The following is a 26,386-nucleotide window of genomic DNA, read 5'->3' on the forward strand; positions in this document are numbered from 1 at the left end:
CTCTAAGTTACATTATGTATGTATTATATATATATTTTAATACAGCGTTATTCATTGTTGTCACAGACTACTGACTTCTTGTAGAATTATTCTGATTTTTTCCTTCTTTAATAAAGCAACAACAACAACAACCAATTGTCTCCGATGCAAATAAAAACAATTGTGGATGTAACTACGAGATAAATAATCCAGAAATAAGAAAAACAATCGCTTAACAATTAATTTCAATGTAACTCGCAATATAGTGAATTATTCATGCAAAATGAATTAATGGGGGCCCGGAGTCCATTTTATGCGCTCGACAAATCCATTTTGTCAAATATTGCGTCTGCAAAGAACTAATATTAATAATGAATGGTTTGCGTTGGCGTTCAATGCTCTACACAGCCTCACATTTAACAGGTTAATTAATTAGGATTATTGATATATCAGGAATGTTACACCCATAATTTTTCATATACGGATCGTTAACCATGACATTTTCAAGTAAACGTTGAGAGAGAATGTTTGGCAATATGTCTTTATCTATTACATGCATGAAACTTCCTTGCAAGCGGTGTAAATGTCAAAATATACAATATTTAAAGGGATGTTCTGTGGGAATCGGTCGCCGAATAATTCGTTTCGTATTTTGCAGATGCGCGTGCGCATGCTCATGCGCTAAGTGAATTGAAATCTTTCGAACACTTTCACTGTTTAGCAAGCTATATTTAAAGTGGGTTTTTTTTTTGTAAGGGAGGGTGGGGGGGGGGGAATATACGCTACTGTTTATATATGTGTTAAATCTCTCTTCTTATCATCTTTGCGATGTGAAGTAAGGTATTATAAGTTTAAACAAACCTGCTTCTGGAAAACGAAAAAAGTGTGAGCATAACGTTATTCTCAGTTAACGTATATTGCATCACAACGGGCGAAAAACTGTATAAACTACATAGATCCTTCAGTGAACACGTGGAAGCCGTGTAGCTACCTCTATAAATTTCTGCATGATTGCGTGGGATAACCCGGTAGAAATTAATTGAAGCATATACATCTTCTTTGAGTAGCTCACTGGATCTATTAATTCCACTTACAGATTGGAGTATATAGAATTGAGCTCTCTAATTAATTACAAGTATGTCGGCCTATATAGTAATATGTCAAAGAACCACCCACATACACACACACTGTCACACACACAAAGGGCATTAAATTATCCGTGGAAAACTTGATTGAGTTAACATATTAAAGTAACATATTGATTGATATCACCATTAAGGCTCATCTCTCACTATAACGTATCGCTATAGACGCACCTTATGCTAGAAGTGATACAACATTCCTGTTTTCTTTGCAAAAACAGGCCTGGCGAAGTATGCAATTATTTATATGTATGTATGTATGTATATAAATATTTATATCATATATATATATATATATATATATATATATATATATATATATATATATATATATATATATATATATATATATATATATATATATATATATATGATCTCGACTCTCAAAACTGGTGAGATTACATAATTGATTAATATTTTTTTCAAAATGTGTACCTTTGTAAAGAAATTCTTTCTTGCTAACCTTTTGTTTTTTCCTTCACTCTCTCGTCCTTTTTTTTATAATCATCTCTTTTCCCTTTCTTCTTTTTCTTCTGTATATTATTTTATCCAATCTTACTTTCCTCTGAAGTAGGCCCTTTTCTCCCTGTATACTTTGTAAAGCACACGGCGATTCTGTGGGGATAATGAGTAGCCTAAGGAAATCAAAGCCCGTCTGTATTAGAATGTAATAAATCAAATTAGGCCTAACTTATGCTGTCTCGAGTCATCAAGTCCTAGCTATGGTCTTCTTACTAGATAATGTAGGTAAGGTTATGACCGTACTCAAAGTACTTTCAATATGTCACGGTGCTAATATCCTTGACCAAGACTTAATCGGGCAAAAATGTTAGTTATCGTTAAAAAGAATCTAGAAAACATGTAGGACTTTTAAAATTTTGTATTAAAATAAGTGTACCATTTGCTAGAATGATAAATGTGTTTCCTTATTAATGTAAAGAGGAGGGGGAGGGGTACAGTCGGATGGGGAGGAGTGGTGTGGAATAACCTGGGTCGAACAACTGAGTTCAATATCGTCAATTTTTTCAAGCATTCAAATTAGGATATTAATGTTTTTGGAAAAAAAAACTGAAGTGCAAAGACTTAATATCATTACATATTAATTTGTTAACTTTTCAGATTTTCACCCTTGTCATTCCTCAAACCACGTAAGCTGTGACATTTCTTGTTCTTGTCTCCGGGTAAACGTTATAAATTCATTTTCCTTTTTTTTTCGGAATAATGATCTCACCTCACCGCCAAATTTCTCACCAATGTTCGAATTCATTTCCATATTTAGCAGGATGTTCTGCGTCACTGTGGTGTGGTATGCAAATGAACTCCTTAAACTTTTTTTGCCCTCTCTTGCGAAAATTACTGATCTTTAAAGTTATACAAACATACCTTCTTGTCATCCGTAACAGGTGTAAATTTCCCCCCCTCCCTCCCCCCCCCCCCGCCGTATTCAGTTATGCTTTTCTTTGTCAACGCTTTATATACCGTGTACCAAAAACACAAAACAAAACATGAAACATACGCAGTGATCTCTTGATTTTGTGACATCAATTAGAAATTAATTTGGGCGCGAAAGAGAGACAGAAAAAGAGAGGTGGAGAGGAAGATATTTTCACCATCATTATTAAACTGCCATCGTTAAAGGTTTCAATTTGTTCTCAAATTACTAGATTAGAAGAAAATCCGAAGTTTATTTTTAAACAGATTAACCGACAGACGGATGTTTTTTTCCCCCCTTTCGACTTTGATTTAATCTTTTCTTTCTGGGAGACAGTTCAAGCTCCCCCTCCCACCCCCCTCCCCCTCACCCATCTCCCTCCTTGCCCCGCCCTTTCTTAAAAAATCGCAAGAGAAGTTCGTTTCTCGGCGGATAAATAATACACAAAATACGCGATGCAAAAGTTAAAGCGAAATTGATGTTATTATGTTCAACGTGGGTGGTTAAAGTGACGTTTAATGTGGTGTTAATATTTGGAAATGTGACAGGAAAACAGATGGTTCGTCGGAATTGGCGTGAAATGGTTTATCTTACATACTACGGAATCTTTTAATGATAGATTCATTGCAAAGAATACAGTTTATTGGGAATTATTGAACCGAATGAGAGGATGTGTTCACATATGCCGTTTTAAATTTGGGCGAAACAAACCCCTATTGACCCCCCCCCCCTAGATTCTCCTCCTCACCCAGTGATTTCAAATTTGCTTCTGAAACTTGATAATTTTTCGTTACTTGTTTTGTCAGACGAACGAACGAACGAACGAACGAACGTTTCCGGATGGGCTATACCTTTAATAGCCTATTTATAAATATATGTGCGTTAGTGGCCCTACTGGGCAACCGTAGATTAGTTGGTTTGTTGGCAGTGGATAATAGATATCTTGTATGCATTCACGATATGTACACACTTAAGATAATCATGAATATTTATGCCCCTATGAGCAAGAACGAAGGTGTTGCGGTGGGGGGGGGGGGTGGCAGGAGAAGGGGGATTTATATAGGTCTATTCCACAACAATGAGAATTCCTTAAACCTCCCTTGCTTTCACATGATGAGACACGCATGCGCGGACCTTTTGTTTTCCCATATAAATTACCTTTGCTCTAGTTCAAAAAGGGAAATGTAATAAATATTAAAGATAATCTTTTCACAGTTTGCCTAAACTATTTCACATTTTATCATAAACAAACTTCGTATCCACAATTAACCATATAATTAGTGAACAGTCGGAATTTGTTGTGGATGCGAAATCGGCAACATCAAAGTATGCTTTGCCAGTTGTCACCATTTATTGTTTAATAACGCAATAAATAAGCATACACATCCCACATCACACATCACCACGTCAGATCACATCGCGACACATGCATCACATCACATCACACTACACCACATACATCATATCATAATTATCACATCACATCGCGTCACATCATATCACATCACATGCATCATACCGCATCACATACATCACACCACATACATCATGTCGCATACACTACATCATCTACGATAACTCACATTGCGTCACATCGCGTCACATCACACATCATATCACATCATATCATAATTTTCACATCGCTTCACGTCGTATCACATCACACGCATCATATACATCACATACATACATTATACATCAAACATCACATACATCATACTGCAGCACATACATCACACCACATACATCATGTAGCATATACATTACATCATCTCAGATACATCACATCAAATCGCGTCACATGCATCACATCACACATTATGTCACATCATATAACTTCACAGGCATCAAATCACATACCGATACAACAGATAACATACATTGCATCGAATTATGTATATCGCATTAATGATATCACATTAGTTCATATCGCTTCGCGCAACATCACTGTCGTCATAACTATACATGTGCACATGAAAAACAAATATGTCGAAAAATGTCAGCATTTTACTCCAAATTAAAATGAGACTTTATTGGTGTAAGTATAAAAACTCGGTGTATCCTTAATGACATTGTATGTATCTAATACAAGTATCGACAATTAATCAAGATCAACACAACAAAAGGAAGAATAAAAACAAAGAAAATAAAACAATCGTTTTAAGTTTTCTTTGCTGTTGTTAAGAGTTATACATACATGTTTAAAAGCAAGTTAAACTATATTGGCATAATGCAAAGAGCTATATTTGATCAAGACTATAATCTCACAACCTATCACCGCAAGTTATGACTCACAATGTCATAAATAGTACGACCGAGGTTCATTAAACTCCCTTAGAACCCCCCTTTACATAAAATTCTTAGAATTGTCGGTAAAGAAAAAGTCACAATTTTCACGAGGGATTTCGAAAGCCTCCAAGAATGAGGTGCCTTTCAGCGTAAAATTCAATCTGGCAAGTGAAAATTTGCATGGTTTGTTTGTAAACTGAGAGCTAATCTGGATTGACCGGTATTTTAAATTGATTGAAAAAGTCAAATGAACAGTAAAAGTCAATTTAAATTAAAAGCAACATAATTTAAATCCATTGGACTCGTTTCACCTTTCCTCTTTCTCCTTCCAAGAATACTTTTATTTACGTTTTGCGAAATCGCTTACTTAAAGATGTGACAAGTTATTATATATTATAGTTTATGGTATATTTACACACAAGATATTATATACTCAAAAGAAATAATACTGAAGTACTTTTGTAATATTTTATCGTGCCATCTGGTGACATATCAAGTTTATGTTGATATTGTCAGTATACTGATTCTCGATGCCACTTTAATCTGTGAGAAGTTTAAATTAAAAGGTTAATGACTTAAAGGGGTATTCCGGTGGCAGATAAAGTGCCACTCGTATGAAGAAGGCAATATTCGACACTGTCAGCAGAAAATCCTATCTCAATACTTTGTCTTTTAACTCAAGATTATGGGTCATTGAATGCAAGCTTATTTTGACTGGCTAAATCCCTTGATTCTTCACTGCATGGAGTTGATCACAATCGAGAGGAATTCAATATCAGCGGAATGTTTTGCTTTTCGAAGTCCCGTTGGGGGGGGCAAGGGGGAGGGGGGGGGGCGCGAAGTGACCGGAAGTTGTAGCATGTTGTAAGCTTAATATTATCCAAATCTGGGAAATGTAAAACGTAAGGAAGAAACAAAAAGATTGATTCCATCAACCTCCCTCCTTAATTTTTGTTTTATTAATTACTCTTATTGACAAGGGTGTAAGACCACCCTGAATTCAGCTCCAATTTTTGGCACCGATTTGGGACCGACTTTAGTATTCCCCACTGCGTTGGAGTACCCCTGTACCCCAGTATGAATACCTCTGGACGATAAAATCCGGTGTTCTAAATTTGAACAGAATAAGGTTAGATACATGAAGCGTCAGAATAGCGTCCAACTAGTTTTTAACTGCAACGGATGGGCCAGACTCGGCAACAATTTCTACAGAATAAGTATACTTTTTCTTTGTATTTCTCTAACTTTCTATCAATTTCTATACATTTTAATTAAAAAGAACGAAATTGCCTTAAGGTTGCTAAGAGATAACACGCAATAATACCATAATATAGTAAGCGGGCGAATTTCACAATTTAATCAAAATGCAAATGTATAAGATTGATGAATTGAGGGGGGGGGGGGGGGCGTGATATATTTTACCTGCATAGGATAAATATGTGTTTCCTTATCCTTAGTTTGTAAGCTGATTTTTCTTTCTTCACATTAGTCATTTCATCTGGGTTTTCTCTTTTTCTTCTTCAAAATCGTATCCAGGTATTTCAGTTGATTAAAAGTTTTCAATTAATTCTCCACGGTGATATTAAAAGGTATCTTGAGACATTTATGTTAAAGGAATGATTTATTTACGTGAGCTGTTCTTGGAATGTAACCCTGCCTATACCTGCAGGAAAAGATTCAAATTTCCTCGTGATTTATCATGATCTCGTCAATGGGTAAGACGATTACATGCCAGTTTCATGTACAAATGCCTGCTCGGGAGATTAAAAGGCAAGACAGAGATGGGAGGAGAGAAAAGAAAAGGCCACTTTTTAACTAAAATTTGTAATTAGCAACCAATATGGTCACTTAGAAGAAAATATATCTTCTGTTCTTCGCATATTTTTATTGCTACATTTTATTGGCTAGTTGGGCCAAATTAATAATAATAAAGTGAAACGAACTTATCCATGCGTCTCAATCTGTATCCGCCACCCCCCCCCCCCCCGAAAATAATGGTAGTTCTGTTTAGAAGTTGATCAGCCGTTTCAATGAACTACAAACAAAGGCTTTATTCATGTGTTGATGTCCAATATGTGTGTTTTGCAATCAATTTCAAATATTAGTAAAACAACATTGTTAACGCAAACAATACCAATCAGTGAGTATTGTTAATAAATTTAATATTCAAAAAACACAAACAAGGAAAGTGACGGAAAGGAAATTATTTCTGTTAAAAGAGAAATAATAATATATTAATTTAAAGAGCGCAACAATATGCAAATTCATTTCTATGTGCTTTACAACAATATTACCCCGGTCAACGATAATTTGTCAAGCACATGGCAGCAGCTAAACAGCGCCCAGCTGACAGTTTTATCTCACAGGTCCCCATTTATACACCTGGGTGAAGAGTAGGCAATGGAGATAAAGTGCCTCGCCTAAGGACACAACGCAATGATCTGGCCAGGACTCGAACCTGCGATCCTTAGATCACAAGTCCACTGCCTTAACCACTTGACCACAATGTTATGACTTGAAGCTTATTGTCACAGTGGTCTCGTGTTTCTGTTTTTTTTTTGCCGAAGTCTTCAGTCATCTTATGTTACAAGTAGCATTTTAGACTGATTACAACATAATGAGTAGAAATACATGAAATTTAACCTTGTCATGAGTACATACGCGGGTACAAGGCTCTAAAACACGGAGGAAGAAAACGTCATTTTGTACTTTGTAATTCCCATAAAACTATTCAAAGTGTTCTGAATATTGGTGAATAGTTCAATGGTATTCCGGGGGAAATTAATCCTCACTGTAAATACCTCCAATTATTGTATTATTATGTGGCGATTAATTAAGATGATTAAATACAATTATTACATAATCAAGATAGTTATCTTGCCACTGCTTTTAACAAAGGGTTTTTCATAATTATAACGATACATAGCAATTTGTCTTCAAATGATCATTGTTCAATGTAAAGTAAAAGTCATATTTTGGTGTGAAATTTCTGGAGAAATAAAAAATTAGGTCAAGAACCACCCTAAGGCTAAATTTAGTAATATTTTTCAATCGCCTTTCCTTCGTTGTACTTGGTTGAAATTTCTCATGAAAAATTGAAATTGGGTTGGTAGTGGTATATATAGTGCTAAGTTAACTTATTCATATCTTGTTGGGAGTTGGGAAAACCCGGCACACGGTGAAAAAATTAATTTAATATTTTAGATCAATTCAATATTCAATAGTAAAGCTAATTATTTTTTGTTTTCATTTCGGTAGAATGATAATTTCTTGGAAATGTGAGTAGACGGGGTCAGTTCCCGGCGCTAGCGATAAATATGACCATAATAAAGGTTTTTTGAAAAATAGTCCAGTCTATACATTACCACTGAAAGTAATTGGCAGCGATCTTGGTCAAGATAGTAATATAATATAGGGCAGGTGACGCAACTTTAAACTCGAAATAAGACTTAAAATATTTCAGCCCCCTAATGTTAACAACAACAAAAACATCAACAGCAGAAGACACGCCATAACTTGAGGCTGTTTTGATAACAGAGGGTTTAGCTTAAATCATCGCGTTTTGTTCAAATTGTTTAAATTGCCATCTTTCTTCATACAAAACATTTTGTCCACGGAACAACCCCTCCAACAATAAACAATAAATAAATACAATTTAAAATGACATAATAATCAGATGCAAACAGCAGCTTTTTGCGATAACTACTTGAAGGTTTAGTCTGAAAATTAAAGCAAAATCTTCCTCTGGTAAAGTTGACTTTATGTTCGAAATTATAGCTAGGTCAATCACCTCTTTCGAGAAAACCAATTTTATTTCCGCCCTAAAAATAGATGCGACATTTTCCACAAGGCATCATCAGTCTAATAATACATATATATCATTATTTTATTCAAACCTTTGGCCATTTTTGTCTCAAGAGATATATTGTGACCCTCTGGTTGAGCCTGTTATTCCCATGGTAACAAAAACAAGTATAGTTCTGTACTAACTAACTCCATGACTTCAATTCATATTGTTTATACGTCACATAACAATGTCTACATAAGAGCAGTGTACACGTTACACTGTACACTGTATACCTTGTACACTGTGTACTAGATATCGAGTCATTCTTATGTATTATAGATGACTGGGTGATTTACAATCGTGCAAGGATGACACCCTCATGGCACACTCATGGCACACTCGTGACACACTCATGACACACTCATGACACACTCGTGACACATTCGTGGCACACTCATGACACACACATTCGATTCTCAATGTGAAATACTTTACCGGTATGTCACTAATGGCATACATAGTTGAAAGCAGTACATCATTGTTGAGGATGGGGATGTGGTGGGGGTCTGGGTTGGATAGATATAGGTGGGGCAGGAAGGATTGGGAAGAAGAGGTCGGTTTGGCTGGAATATGTGTTGGCAGGAATGGTGGGGATGACGGGTCGGGAAAACTGGTGGATATTAAAAGTTAGGTGTATGTTAGGTATATGCGGATACCTAGTACTTTATGGTCAACGCTGTGGTCAAAAATATGTTAGAACGTTACACAATGTTGACTCGTGTTCAACCATATGATGACGAAATTTTTCAGTAAATACCCAGCCCTCAAATCAATCATTTACCTTCAACTGACGATAATTCTAAATTACGAGTAAATAGAGTATAGATTCACTATTAGCTCTGTATGAGTGACCATTTTGTACTTTCTTTCTATAGCATTCGTAGACGATTTTACTGGTTCATCTCATGTGAGAATATATATGGTAAACCCAAGATTTCGCTAGCCACGCCCACTACTCTTTGTTGATAATCTACGCTCACCTCTCTTACTCCCTCCCTCCCTCACCCCCACCCTCACCCCCCCCATTTGTAATTTAACTTGTAAGCTATATACACTGATATGACTTAAAACTGAGCCATAATTATTTATAATTATTACAAACCCCATCCCACACCCATTATGATTTCTTGATACATCGCTTGATCTACCAGTAAGGCTTACATGAAAGAATTACTTGCGACAAAGTATCGATTGCAGTTAAACAATCATATCTCGAATATATAGATATAGCTCTTAAAGTATTTGCCATATCAATACTTGGTATTGACAGCTAAAAATCCAAACAAAGTCAAAAGAAAGCAAAACAGTATCTATACACATCACATTCAGAGATAACTGTCAAATATGGTAGCAACTTACACCACGTGACTATAGAGAACATTTAATACCCAACCTTCAACTACGTACTGATCGGGGTTGTAATTATACACTATTTTTAATGTAAGTTTAACGACATGTATACTACCACATGACGTCATCAAATGAAATATTTTCGATTTGTTATCAGTTACTGTTAGTCTCTTGGCACGAGACGTGATGTTTTCTACAAGTCAAAAAAATATCGCTTTTTTTTTGGGTAGCAATTACACCAACACGTGCCTACAGATTTTTTTTCCAAATAATCTTGCAATTTTATCAATTATAATATAGACAGAGGCCAATCCTCGTTTCGTTCAAAGATTGCTAAGATCCGTTAATTAGCGTTTTCAGTCAACGTTGACAAATGTCTCACCCAAAGGCGCCATCGTGTCAGTACAGTTATATTAAAAATCAGAAAACCAAAGATCAATAAAAATGAAAATTGATTCACATACATATATATATATATAGTTTAAGATTACTTGTAAAGAAATTCTGAGCAAAAAAACAACAAACCTAAAAGCTAATTAGATGTATTGTCATTATAGAATCATGACACGCCAAACGAATTGATCGCAACCCAGTTAAGAATTGTCTGAACTGCGATCATGATAAAAAATAATCATAATCATAATTTCATAACATTTATTGTGCCTATCCTAATACAACCTTGGCGACGATTTACCAAAAAATCCTTCGTTGATATTTCCCGAGGGGATGTATCATTAGATGCTTCTTGCCATTACAGTTTCGAATCACGTATAACTTAATGCCCTTAACAAATCGATAACCGTCAATTCAAGGCGGGCAAATTACTTCAGAAAATCGATTTGTTTAATTGAGTCGACAGAATCTGCTCAACATTAAATGGTTGTCTGTCAGCAAGTAAATTCAAAGCGATCGAAAAGCTGGGTTGTAAGAACGAGTTTTAAAGTGAGACTCTCGCTACTAATTATGAAACAATGAAAGTTGCTTATGATATAGGAGCATATAATTGGGTGTTTAATGGAAACATATGTTTATATGTATAGAGTTACTCATGACGAACAACTTCAACTTGTATTTAAGAGTAATGTCTTTCAGATACCATGTTTTTAATCTGCATTCGAATGTTATAAGAACAAGTTCTTCATAACGAAAATAGTTGAAATGTCATCCCGACATGTGTCTATGAACCCTTGATATATATATATAACTATATATATATAACTATATATATATAACTATATATATATATATATATATATATAAGGAACCCATGGTATATATAAGGAACCCATGATCCAAAGTCACCCGGAAATGTGTCTATACTAAACCTTTCATGAGGAACATGTTAGTCTATATCGATATTAATCAATCAGGATTTAAATCTTTAGTAAAATATTAACACCATAACTTGGATTAGGAGGGACTTCATGGCACATTATCTTGCTGAAGGTGGCGGGGAGGGGGGGGGGGGGAGCAGGGACCATAATCTGAACAGGAAAGTTATATCTTGTCCAAACTCTTGACTAAAAATGTTTTAATGTTAAACAATTAAATTAATTAATTAATATTGCCCTCACAAGTATACGTAAACTATAGAAATGCAGAATTCTTTGTTACTACATGTACATCATTAGTGGGACCAGAACATGCCCTTGATTAGATAATAAGAAGAGCCCCGATTGTCTAAATAACATGTTTTGTTTTTTTACCATCTGTGTCGTCAATAGGTCGAAAACGGACCTCACGAGGGTTCTATATAGGTTATTAAGCGGTCCTTGTTTGGCGCCCCTCGCATGTTTCCCATCGTCTATGTACGCCCTTGTACGGTTCGAGTCTTTTCCGTTGTCGTCCACAAAGGCGTGCTAAGACATTTCACAGTTTGAGTGATTTAGTGACTTTGACCTTGATACGTCTTGACTTTTCTTTAATAAAATGTTATTTTAAAAATGAGCTAACATTTTCAAAGTGTCCTTTGAGATCCATTTCGAGGTCTTGAATCCCCGTGACGTAAAACAACATCCTCCATAAATAATAGCATATATGAAAAACCAAAGCAAAACAATGATTTACCATGACGGACTTGAAAATGTTCGAATATGACGAAATAGTATTGATTATAAGATCCCTTTGTTTTTTATCATATTGCTTTAACCTGTTAATGGAGTATGTTCGAGTTCAGAATAGCCTGAACGAGTTTACTGGAAGATAGGTTTCCTATTCCAATCTCGGCTAATTTGTACTTCCAGTCACGCTGTCGTGCCATGAGAAAGTATAGACAAAAGATTTAATTTACACTTTCCAAAGGGAACTGGAAACATTTGGAATTAAAAACAAACAACAAAATATATATATATTTTATGTCACTGATTACGTGTACAAATTACACGTGATTCCTAAAGCCGGATCTATAATGATTTCGAGTTGGTTAGCATCATGTTTGATCTCTAAAGTCAAAATATGTCACCAAAAACAGAACTAGTATTGTTCGATACAGGTGACAAACGCCTACAGTGGAATTACGACCTTCCTTACCGGTTTCGAACCTCTGGACATACAATCAGCGTCCATAGCCTAGTGGTTAGGGTGTCCGCGTACAGAGCGGAAGGCCCGTGGTTCGAATCCCGGTGGAGGCTGAAAGGTTTTTCACTGTTATTGATTTTCCAACTCATTACGATTTTCATTTATATATATTCATTTGCCTTTGTCGTTTACTTCCATTGCATTAACACACACACATATACATATATACATATATATATATATATATATATATATATATATATATATATATATATATATATATATATATATATATATATATATAGATCAGTGTTTCTGCTGACGGCAGTTTAATCTATACACTCCCGACGCTCTGTAAGTACATTAACATTTTCCAATATACGCATGGTACGGCGTCATCGATTGTGGAGGGGTATTTAGTCTTCCCAGTTATACATGGTAGGATTATATCGAGGGAGTAGTGCAATAACCATTAAGGCACGTTAAGTGGGTGTCGAGTGCACTTATGACTGCATGAAAAGTGCCAGGTATTTGCATACGAGATATGTAAATACCCCGAGAGTTGTTTCTAACTCTAGAATACTCTGGAATAGCAAGATATAAAGATATAAGACTTTATTAAGTAGGCTAGACATATCTCTCAAAGTTTTGAGGCCATCGATCTAATTTTTTCCTCTTCTTTTATTGATTTAATTTCAAGAAGGTCATTGCGTATGGGTGTTGTTTTCTTCGGGGGGGGGGGGGGGCAGATGTGTACAGATATGCAACAAATCAGTTAATAATGTAAAAGTATAGAGTTAAAACTGAGAGCACAATCGCAGTAAACAAAACATTAAAACAACAACTACGGATAAAATAAGTCATTTTAAAGATATTTAATCATAAGAAATTGTAAGAAATTATCCATTAGCAAATTGTATAGAGGAACCTGACTAAATATATATATATAAAAAAAATAACATGCGTACGCCATGATGTTTTACAACCTATGCTAATATGCGATATATATATATATATATTTATTTATATATATACCTTGGTGTGAAAAAGTATCGCTATGCCTATATCATTAGCCTTTTCTCAAATTCCATAACTGATATTTGTTAGTTTCTATAAATAATATGCACTCTCCATCGTAGCTACGGCGGGGGGGGGGGGTGGGGGAGTAGGGTGAACTCGAACTTGCCTATGTCGTTCATATTACGTTCCCAGTAGTCCGTACACATATACGCAATCACGTTTGATTGCGTCCATATACGTCTCAATGCGACCACAAGTGGAATCATTTTGCCCATCATGAATAATTTACAAAATCGATATACGCACATTATCAGATTTTGTAGCGGCATAAAGTTTCATGGCTGGCCAAGCGCGTTTTACCGCAACGCAAAACGGAATCAAAATATTTGCTTCCCAGATTACAATTTTTCTGATTTGCATGTATTACCGCGGAGCGGAACATATTTTTTTTACGTCTCATGCAATTATGGACACATCGAGAGGTATTCTATGCAGTGAGTATGATTTTACTCAGTCCATGATGGAGAGGGTGAGTAGGATGATATAAGATATATAGAAGGAATAGATAAATTCTAAATTTTACCCATATAATTATCCAATTTTCAAGTGAAGTGACTTTGCACTTCGAAACTGTAGAGTATTGAATCTTTTAGAGAAGTAACTGATCCACATACCTGTATTAACAGATTCCTCTCTATATCATGCAGATTGCTTGTTTTATGATGTTTAGAATCTTGAAAATATGTCATGTAATCTTGAACATTTGGGATCAAAGAGACGAGGAGAGAAAAAAATTGTATCATTTGGTAAAAATGTTTAGAAAGAAAAGATAAATGAATATGTAATGAGCATATAGATAAAAAACAAACAGGAACACAACATAGTCAAACTACATAATGGAACGGTTTGAACGTAACATTATGATGATTTATTTCAAAGAAAAATATATACTTCACCGGTTAGTGTGGACTGAATTTTTTAATCTTAAGAATGACTATAGTCACTAGGTTAAATACTGAACGTCAAATTGACTGTAATATGCTAGAACATGATACTTGCCAACGTTATTACTTACTTAGGTTCCGACAAAATTGTAGACAAATTTATCACAGTTCAAATTCGTAATTTACCTTTACAACTAAACACAATTTCTATATACGGTAACCACATTCAGACACAGTTAGGAGCACGGCCGACTTTACGGATCAGCAATCTTTCCATTTCCACAGATCAGTGATTTTTCGAGAGGCAAAAATTGAATTTTTTAAGGCACGCAAGAGAATCTAAAAATCGTGTTACCTCACGTAGGCGGACTACGAAAAAATTTAGGACGAAGAGCAAGTGACCAAAGAGTACGGTATTTCTCTCGCTAATTAAGTTCCTACTTTTTTTCGTTCTTATGCTTCATCAAGTTTAAAAGTATCTCTTCTAAATGCCCTAAATCGTAAAGGCGAGCAAAAAACAACAAAAAACACAACAAAACAACAACAACACATGACAAGCAAAAACAGCAGCCAATTAGCAAAAGTTAACTTAAAGCAACAGCGATAGCAACAGCAAACAAAGCAACAGCAGATGCTTAAGATTACAAGTAGAAACATAATTTTACATGTTTTGAGATCATTTTGACTGATGACGGCATCCAAAAAGGTAATCAATATGACTGAATCTTTTTAGAGAAATGTCACATTAAGTTGAAGTCCGTATAACATAACTTAAATATTGACGTAAATGAATAAGGGGTTAATCAACGGTCTAGCGTGCGTTACTTACAGGATTAATGCACGATCGGGGGATAATGCAAGCGATATGCACGAGGGCTCCGCCCTCGTGCATCCAGCGATAGCATTAATCATGTGAGTAACGCACGCTAGACCGTTGGTTAACCCCGTTCATTCATACACTACCATTTATGTGTGGGAAAAATCATAAAACAAAACATTTTTGGTTACATATGACCAAAGATTTATTAAAGTGATGCCCCGTAATTTTACCGTGCGTTACTCACAGGATTAACCACGGTCAGCTGACCTGAATGGACCAATAGGATTTAGGAATCTTTACTAAGTATGAATGAACATAATTTAAATATTGACGTAAATGAAAGTGGAAATGACTAACACTTCCAGTATATACCTCATCCATCTTTGAACAGTGTACGTTGTGACTTCGTTCATAAACTTCACACGTAGATATAGTTACACAAAGTTTCTTTAAACGGTGACCCCGTGCGAGACATCTTGATGCCGGCGTTGAATCTGTGTGACGTCACAATAGTGAAACACTATACTAATACGATTATGAAATTACATTGATTCAAATTTATCAGCGATATCGATAATTTAATCCAAGTCTTATATACAATCTGGAATATATCTGTCCTGTATTTCTGGTAACGTAGCGTAGCTAAACTACTTCGGTATATGTGACGACACGCGTTATGTCACCAAGTGTGTTTTGATGACTGATTTATAAGAAGATAACACCGTAGGTTATAACAAAGACACACACACATACAAATGATTGTTCACAACCTCTGAGTAACTTATGACTGTTTGCTTCGAGGTTTGTAATTACACATGGGACTGCTTTCTTTTTTCACTTAGTTGCATATTGTTTCTATTCCAGTTCTGTGGAATCATATTCAGAGATCATTTCTTCCCGACATTTGATTTTTATCGATCCAGGAAGACTCCAAACCTCCGAACTATGTTTTATGTTGTCTTTTTTTCTTTTTATTCTCGTTCAGTATAGTACTCGGATTCCTATCTCTTAACAGTGAATGAGAATTTCGCCCGCGGTCTGTATGCATAATACAAGGGAAGGTTAGCCTCTTCAGTAACAGGCCGTAAATAACACGAACGGGGGTCTATATTCTAAGCGACCGCGGTAACAAACTCGACAGAAATTGCGCGCGTTTAACCAACGACCGACTACTTGACTTCGTACTTGCTACGGGCAAATCTCGCAAGTTTCCTTATGATTTTGGAAACTGGATATCAGCGTTGGCATCCCTTAAGGGAATAAATCTCAGTTAAGGGTGAAGTATCCTGTAAGTACCGAAGGTAATCTTGACGATATTCGCAGCAGTAGAAGATCAACGTTACAAAACCGATCCAACACCCAAACGCATTTCTATATTGACGTATGCGAGAAAATAACCAAAAAACAAAACAAAACAAAGCAAAAAAGGAGAAGAAAAAGACAAGAAATGCGATGAAAATGAAGGCGAGATAATCGCCATTTATATATGTATATATAAATATATATATATATATATATATATATATATATATAAATATATATATATATATATATACACATACTTTTTATGCAAGAATGAAAATGAACTGCGACAAAATTCTGTTCCTATATATATATATATAAATATATATATATATATATATATATATAGGAAGATAATTTTATCGCAGTTCATTTTTATTCTTGCATAAAAAGTTAGGAATGACCTATGGGAGTCGCGAAACGCCTCTCTGGGTTTTCTACTAAAAGCGTGAGAGCGTTACATTGTCTCTATGGATTTGATTTGAAATCAAAGCCTGATAGTCGTGAACAAGCAGTATTGTTTGTTTGTGAAGACGCAACTCAAGACGACGCCTTCCTTAGCCACGGGGATATATAGCCTATATAACGTTATTTCGGTTAATTTCTAAGAAAAAAAACAGTCATACTTTTTACTATTACATCTCTTCATCCGGAAAAATCTTCATTATTACAGGTGTCAATTTGTTTTCATCTTTTTGGTGTTCCATGTCGTTTTCGACAAGCTTCAAGCCACGTGATAAGAATTCGTTCCACGTTATGACTGCAGTCATTGTATTGTAAAATTGATTCCACTATTGAAGGAGAAATTCTCTTTCAATGTCCTCTCTTTTCTCTCGACATTATTTTTGTCATTAAGTTGATATCCCTCACAGTTATATGAAGCACTTTACGCCTTAGTTGGAATTACATTGTAAAGGAGCCATGTGCTTTCGCATGTTTTTTTCTTAATGTATTTTTTAATGCATTTTTTTTACGACAGGCTTGTCTTATAAGTATTTGTTTATGTTAGAATCGCCTAAAATATAAAGTGAGTAGTCTGTTAGAGGGCTTGCTTTTAAAGGTTGAAAATAATACTTCAAAATCATTGATTTGAGATTTCCTTTCAGTAACACTTATATACCATAGCAAAAAAAAAAAATACAGGTGGATGCAATTTTGGACGAGTCTAATGCTGTTCAGTCACTAGCACGTTAGGATAGTAAACCTATCCTCCTTTTGATCTAAGAAGCCTATGTTGGCATTAGCTGCTTTTTTGCGGTATTTGTTTTTCTCAAGCAACTGCTAACAGACATAATGGTTTGGGAAGATACGGATAACCTCTCAGCCTCGACATTGCCTCAGTCCTAGTCTACTGATGAAAAATTCTACCGCACATACTTTAGTTATTAATAAGGCGTTTCAAACTAATCAAATAAGTTAGAATTTCGTTGCAACCCTTTGAAAAGATTCAAGGAAAAATACAAAAACACTCGGTCGATACAAAGGACTATAGACAGATTAATCTAAATTAGCCGCAGGAAATGCATTGGTATTTAATATGAAGTTAAACCAACTTTTAAAAGAAAATTATGATACCTAGTTCTTTATTTCATTTTTTTCTCATTTTGGGCTTGAACAACAATCGTGATTTTTGCGTCGACAATTCTTTTTCAACCCAATGCCATTAGTTTAACTGGCGTACGTTTATCTGAAAGATGTCCAGGGGGAAATCTGACTTATTAAGCTATAACCAAATGGATAGTTGTCAATTTAATTATTTACTGTAATCTAACCTCTTCCTGGATAACTTAAACTATACTGTTGAAAATAATTTGGATATCAGAAACGTTGCCTTATCTTGCCCAGAGAGGCTCACCAGAAACTTATACAGATAGCTTTAGGATACGAGTAATTGGTTGTAACATACCAATTTATATATTAAGAAAACGTGTTAGAGTAGATCTTTCTTCCAAAATGTATGTATTTTTGTTTTCTAACTTAAGTCTTGTCTTGATAGGGGAACTACGAACTGTAATGAACTTATATATGTTTTTGTTATGGCAGTTCCTCTGAAGTTACTTTTATGTTAAGTAATTCTGAAACTTATGTGCGTGTAAGGTTAAACCACGAATGCAAAAGTACAACTTAAGGGCAGTGTGTGTGTGCTATACTCTATCAGTGAACTGTGCGCCAAACCCATTAGACCCATCAAGATGGTACGTAATGTGAATGTCTTGATATATACAGTAGAAGGGTGCTATTAGGATTACAGCAAGAACTGCATATGTGTAAAGCCAACAAATATGGTTGTTGTGATTACATATATCCTCAGTTCTTACTATAAACCTAATAGCACATGCGACCAATTTATCAGATTTATCAACACGATCTAGTTTTTACTGCGGTACAAAGTTTTAAGATTTACAGCAGTTACTGTAATCTGAGTGTATATCGGCTGCTTGGTCGGTCCAGAGTTTGTTCATCTACGCCGATTATTAGACTGCGTACATTCAACCCTCACCATATATACATGACATGTATTGTGAACAATTATGGCGCCACACACGCCGAGCCCAATCTGCCAACTTTGAGGTCACACTAGATCAAACGTGCATATAGTTGGCTAAATGTATAATTTCTATATTCGTACATTTGACATTTATCCTCATATCTAATTTGTGTTCTTTTTCATAATATTGAAACGTTTTCGGAATCGTCCTTAAAACATCAACCATTTCTGTTTTACATCTTGCAATTATGAAAAATTTATGAAAAATGTTATTATAGGAAACACTACAGTTTTTCTCAAACTACCTTTGTAATATAATGAATAACCAGCAAAACAGATGCATTTAACAAATTACTTGCATCTATAGAGAAATGCCTTCTGTAATGTTTCGCCCCCCCCCCTTTTAGGCCCTTCAATGTGCTATCTGTAGGCTCCGATTAACCCCAGAGAGATCTAACTCTGTCGAGATTAAGCTGTTGAAACTAAGAGTTCTGTTTGATTCATCAATTTCTTGTTGCTTTTCTATACCATATATCCAGAGGATAAAATGTGAAATTCGAGTGGGAAATTAATAAATTGAATTCCAGGGAAGGGAAAATCTAAATTTCTTTTCTTGAGAGGGTAAACCATATATAACCTAAACCAATTCCATGATTGGCAGACTAGCGTGCGATACAAAAAAAAATATGAAGATGGCGTTAAGTTGGATATGTATAATGAACTGCTAAAATAGTTTTTTAGCCATCATGACATGGTTTTAAATCAATTTCTTAGTTTTCTCCTTCACATCTAGAGAAAAAGGTAAAAAAAAAGCAAAACACATATCGTTACTCCTTAAATAGACTCCGACAAAGAGGAAATACTTTATAACACTACGGAAAACCAGGTTGGGGTTTCTCTTATCACGAAGGACATGTCCCTGAGAAATAAAGTCCAACATTTAGTTTTCATAAAAGCGCCGCAAGTAATAATTGATGCAGTTCTACTCTTTGTGAAACTTAAACTCGAAAATGGAGAGCTAAAATTCGTCTTGCTTTCTTAAAGATCAATTTAGCTGGAAAAAAAGCTTCGTCCACGTCAACCAGAAGCAAAGAGAGAATAGAGACTAGAACAAACTTTGCGCAAATATGCATTATTTCCCCTCCCTTTTTCCGTTTTCTTATGAGATAATAAATGTGCAACTTAACTGATGATTACATTAAGCTTTATCTCGTTTTTCCAATTTTTGTTTTTGAAGGTTACAGATTGGTAAGGTTGGTCTGAAATTCCAAACCTTTAGTATTAAAGTAAACGTGTCAAATAATTGGTATTTATCTTTGACTAAAGAAGTACATTATATACGGTCATAAATAGTACGAAGTCAGTTGTTTAGTTTAAGATTTGGTTGATTGCTGTCAACTTGCAAACACAATGAAGTTTTATACAAAACTGTCATTAAAGTTTTAAGAATGCTCGGGGTAATAAAAACCTGTGAAAATTGACTGCTCGTCTTAAAGGCAGACTTGCCTATCTCGTGACAATAACGTAATATGTAAGAATAGGTCCATGAGACATGTTATCCAGAAAGGGTTGTACAAGCGATAAGGAAGGAATACTCCATATTTGATCATGGTGACATTTATACGAAATATTTCACAATGCTTTACCTTTGTGAAATTTATTTGTAAAGTAGAAGAAGGTCTAGGACCTTAGTAATGTATTCATGAAAACAAAATGAATCCAGTTATTATACCATGCGCGTATTGGAAAATGTTAATGTACTTACAGAGCGTCGTAAGTGTATAGATTAAACTGCCGTCAGCAGAAAACTCTGATCTATATGTATATATATATATATATATATATATATATATAAGAGAGTAGTATACTTGGATCGGTAATCTATTTGTAATATCAAAGATAGTTTCTTTTTTTCCCTTTGGTTATTTCCCAATATTTCCACTATAAATCATATATTTCATTTGATTCTCAAGGAAGATTTGCACTGAGGAGATTTTCAGATTGCTTGATTCTTCCTTCCCTCGATTATTGGATCTACACAAATGTCACTAGGCATGCTGATTCATATCGCAGTCGTACCTCCTTGGGGATGATGACTCTTGTCCCTGAGGCATGTAAGAAACTGTCGTTAAATGTGACTAAATCATTAAAAAAAGGTCTGACTTTGCTTACACCTTCATTTTAAAACAAAAGGATAACTCTCTTTCGCGTTAGCTTTGTCACTTTCAGTGATTATAAAAAAAATAAAATAAAATAAAAAAAAGACATTGTAAAATGAGAGGCAGAGTTACATCATAAGTACTATGTGTATGAATTATCTACATGGTTAACAATACTGACCCATTGGTGACGTCATTAACTTATCTGAAAATGCGCAAAATCAATGGCAATTATTACAGGGGTCTTAATCACTGGCTAAAACTACCCGCTTCGGATTTAATGTTAAGTTCTTGAACGAAATAATGCCGAATTGAAGCAATATATGCTATAGAAAACAAAACAGACTTCTGTGGCATTTTAAAACCTAATATAAAACACGCCAAAATTTTGACCGTCCTTTTGAATATGTTCTTTACTTTCTGTGTTTGATATCAGATTACCGACCTCCTAAAAATTGGTGTAAAATGTAAGCTCGGGGCAGCGTAAAATGCAAATATGGAAACAGAAACATGTGTTAAGTAATGAGTTCCGAAACTGACTGGAACTGAAGAGGATATTTATCCCTTTAGTTCCTTTTGGCCTCTTTGAAGATCCAGAAGGTATATACGTAAATGGTCTTAAAGGACATCCGTAAAGAATTGACATAGAAACCAAGAGTTGACAAAGATTAATCTTTTACTTATAATTTAAAAGAAAATATAGAATTATCAATTGATTAACCTCTGATAGTTAATTGGTTTATCATTTCGCCAACTTTGAGGAACAAATGTTGAATAACTTACTAACTGAATGACAGGTTGATAGAATCACTGAAGGAGGAAAAACAAATATTTATGGAAAGTAAAGAGTTTTCTATAAACTTCAGTGAGTCTACGAGATAAGGAAATAGCTACCATGCTTGGTCTGTGTCCTTAAATTGGCAATCTTTATGAGAGACTCTTCATTTGTTATATTCTCAGCAAAACGTGATTAAATACATGCTTATTCAGAGTCGATAAGACCCAAAACAATTTAAGAAGAATAACAAGCAAGAACTGTCCTTGTATTACAGCAATCCATTGAATTTCAAATTAAGGACATCGTATTATTTATTCATCACCTTGGAAAGAAACACACATTCATAGTTGTGTTGATATTTTTTTCAATGTTTAATACGGATACTGTCTGCGAATATTAACATTCGTAGAAAAAACGAAACTAAGAACTATGTCTCAGTTGTCAGAAATGACCTTCTAGGAGTTCTGTTATGACAATGTAAAGGATTTAGATCTTGGGGGTCATCTTACCTAATTGGAAGTTAGAGGGCAGCAATGAATCATGGCAAGATTAAATCAAATCAATGGAAGATAAAGGAAACGGCAAACACTATAGAGAAGAAAACTCTTTCTATGATTACGTTTCTTAGTCATCAACAGTTTATTCGAACGTGCACATAAATAGTGTTTTCTGGGAATCTTTCACTGTCCGCGAAGTGCGTCTCCAATCAGTCAAATGTACCTTAAAATTAATTACAGCCATAGATCCAGGGGGGGGGGGGGTGTGACCTTTGAGTTGTTCTAATAACATATTTTGAATTTTCGTGTGAGGTTCAAATGAGGACATGGGGAGGGGTAGGGGGTTCTACCTCACCCCGATCACGCCTGAATTTCGATGATAAAGAATCTGACAGAAAGCAAGACAGTAACGCTGTGTTGCTGTTGCAAGGAATACAACCGTAAAAAAAAAATCAGTATAAATGAGGGACTGAATACCATAAAATGATGAATTAAAATAAATTCAAAATAAGATTTACGAAAATAAAAGGATAAGACATGGCTTTAAAGGATTTGATTTGCTTCATAAACATTTTTTGGGTGTCAGTACTAAATATTAAAAGGAAGGAAATTAACCAAAAAACCTTTAAAAAAAGACATTTTTCTAGAGAATTATATCGATCTTCTTTCACTGACCGCTCTTCACTGTCGGCCTTCATTGCAAACCTTCTACATATAGTCAGTCAACAAGGTAATGCATGCGTGTCACGTTGGGACACTCAAGTCGTTTGATGTACATAGCGTCTTAACAAGGCAATTTGACACGTCACGGTCGAATTCGATATTCGTTTGTTGTCTCGGTCATTGTCATTGCTACTTAATCAGCCGGGTATCGATTTGATTTCATGTGTGTATTCACTGAGTCTGGCTTAATGTGTGGTGGATGCGTTGGGCGTTGGAATCGGCGCAGTATCGGTACAGATATTATAATGGAATGAACAGTTGTGTGTGGTTGTGTGTCAGTGATGTTACACTACAATCCGTTCTAGCTGATGTTGGTTACATGATTCCATTCCATTTCTAGTCTTTGCTGATAAATGTTCAGATTTTCACCTTTATTGATAATTGTAGAGGATGCTTTCATACAACACACATGATTACCATGCATGGGAGGGGTAACATTGAGTCAAGTCGGATGAAATGTATTTTAGGTGTTAATGTCGTCCTGTTTACCCCGTAAGTATGATATAACGAATCACGCATGTTTGGTAATTGCGACGTCTTTATGTAAGTAATGCCTTTTACAGCTTTTCAATGATAATAGTAAAAAACAAATTACGTGAAATTGAATGATTCAAATTGTAGTGAAATATTGGTCAACATTAAGGAAAGGGCAAAATCCTTTATAAATACGACGACGTTGCTGTTGATGAAATAAATTGAAATTACTAGAATTTGCTTAAACCAACGTTTGGTTTATATTCGGAGGATATTGGAATTTATAGCTTTTGGCTATGATTCCCACTCTTGCGTGTTTGAAAATCAGAGTAACTATAAGAGGCAATGTTATCATTGCTACTTTGATGGTGAAGCAGGAAAACTCTATAAAAATGAAAATACAACTTAGTTTGTAAGACTCTCAAGGTCAGTACTGGCTAAAGCTGTAGGTTGTGATAACAAATCACATTATAATGATTAAAGTGATATATGCATATTCATTATGTTATATAGCTGCATTTAAAAGACCAGTTTGTGAGGATATCATATCAGCATGTTACAAGACAACAACAGCATGTTGATATGACATATGAAAAATGAAAAAAATGAACTTGTTGTGTTACAATGTGTTACAGCATATTAGAAGTTATTTCAACATGTATGACAACTCTACTATAACAGAAAGAAGATCACCACTTTAGTTCAACCTGGGGGATTCTTTAATCTATGTCTGAACCTATCGGTGTTCAAGGGCGTGGCCGTTCGTTTATCAATTTCAGAATTTATAGCAATATCTTACGTAGAAAACTCAGTGTGCTATAACTTAACATCAATATGCCAAGGTTGTTTTTAATGACTTTGGTATTAATAATAATAATAACGTGATAATCCACTTATTTGAATTGGTGACGTTATCAATACGTGAGAAAGTGTTGATGAATATCATATTTGCACTGTAGTGTCGTATATATATATATATATATATATATATATATATATATATATATATATTAACATAAAGTCTGTTCAAAGTATCTCTTTCGAGATCCGGCTTTAGGAATCACAAATGATTTCGAATTGGTTAGCATCATGTTTGATCTCTAGAGTATGGCAAAAATATGTCACCAAAAACAGAACTAGTATTGTTCGATACAGGTGACAAACGCCTACAGTGGAATTACGACCTTCCTTACCGGTTTCGAACCTCTGGACATACAATCAGCGTCCATAGCCTAGTGGTTAGGGTGTCCGCGTACAGAGCGGAAGGCCCGTGGTTCGAATCCCGGTGGAGGCTGAAAGTTTTTTCACTGTTCTTGATTTTCCAACTCATTACGATTTTCATTTATATATATATATATTATCCATCTTGGCGGCGGAACAATCTAGTTACCATACAGTCATATGAGTGTATAAATTGTACGTATCCGCAATAAATAGTGAGGTCATTCACATTTGATATTTTATTGACAAAGAATGCGTTATATTCTTTGCACATGAACTAAGTCATGTCAAATTTACTAAGTTCCAAGAAAATCGAACAAGGGCTCTCCAGACAACAGGTGTGATCCACAAACCACTTGAGTGTCAATCGAAAGTCGCTTTCAGAGATACTCTACAACTGGAATTAAAGTTTCATCAATATTATCGGGATTCATTTTGAGAATGTGTCTAAAGATTAGGGAGAGAGCAGTTAGCGTGTTGCCTGTAAACAGTGTTATATCGGATGTTACTTGTACACAGTGACTGGCTATAGGATAGAGGCACATACAGCTGTTAATATCAATTTAGACAGACAGACAGACAGTTTAGTAGTTTTGCGGACACAGGCGTGCTATATTGTATTACTTAATGAGATGCGTGATTTTGAATTCGATTTAAAATAGCTTACCTTTAGGACATATATGAACTTTATGACGTCAGATGATGGAATAACTAAATAACAACTATAAAAAGTGAGATTATTATTTCCACTTATATCACAGATCATAGTATTCGTGTTTCGCTATTGTCTTCACACAAAAAGCCTGCCAGAGATTAAGTTAATGAAATTCCGTTTGCAGATTTGTTAGTTGCAGTTAGTTTGCCTGACGGTGAGAATAAGGTCAAAGTTTCCAAATATTTGTACCAATTCTTCAGATTGTCAACGCAACATCGTCAGCATCATTAGAACAACGAGCTTTTCTCAGTTAAAGCGTTTACTTTGAAAACGCTAATAAACCGGAGGTATAGTCATAGACAGCTGTTTAATATTTATATTTATACTAGAAATAAATAAATGAAATTAAAATTAAATAACCCAACATTACTTTGCTCTGTTAGGGGTGTAAATATAAAGGTGTTCACTGTATCGCAACATTCTTCATCTTTAACTTGCAGGTCACATCTCTATATAGCGTATGTGACAATTTATGTTCATTCATTTTTTTTTTCATTGTATTACAAATACTTAATAATACTGTGAAAGAAAAGAAAATGATAGGTTTAAGCCAAGTATATAAACTACAAGATGGTTAAATAATTATATACAACACCACAATATTGTTACGTGCACCATAAACGTGTCATATGAGATTCCACCGGGCATTATGTTTTCATATTCATTGGTTTTATGTTGATACAGAGGTG

General features: G+C 34.9%; 1 protein-coding gene across 1 annotated transcript in view; it reads left to right on the forward strand.

The window, feature by feature from the left end:
- The window catches only part of LOC139984705 (uncharacterized), a 66,113-nt gene that overhangs the window by 26,493 nt on the left and 13,234 nt on the right, over window positions 1-26,386 (forward strand). The gene's annotated exons all lie outside the window — the stretch shown is intronic.

Source organism: Apostichopus japonicus, chromosome 17, assembly GCF_037975245.1.
Source record: "Apostichopus japonicus isolate 1M-3 chromosome 17, ASM3797524v1, whole genome shotgun sequence".
Lineage (NCBI taxonomy): Eukaryota > Metazoa > Echinodermata > Holothuroidea > Aspidochirotida > Stichopodidae > Apostichopus > Apostichopus japonicus.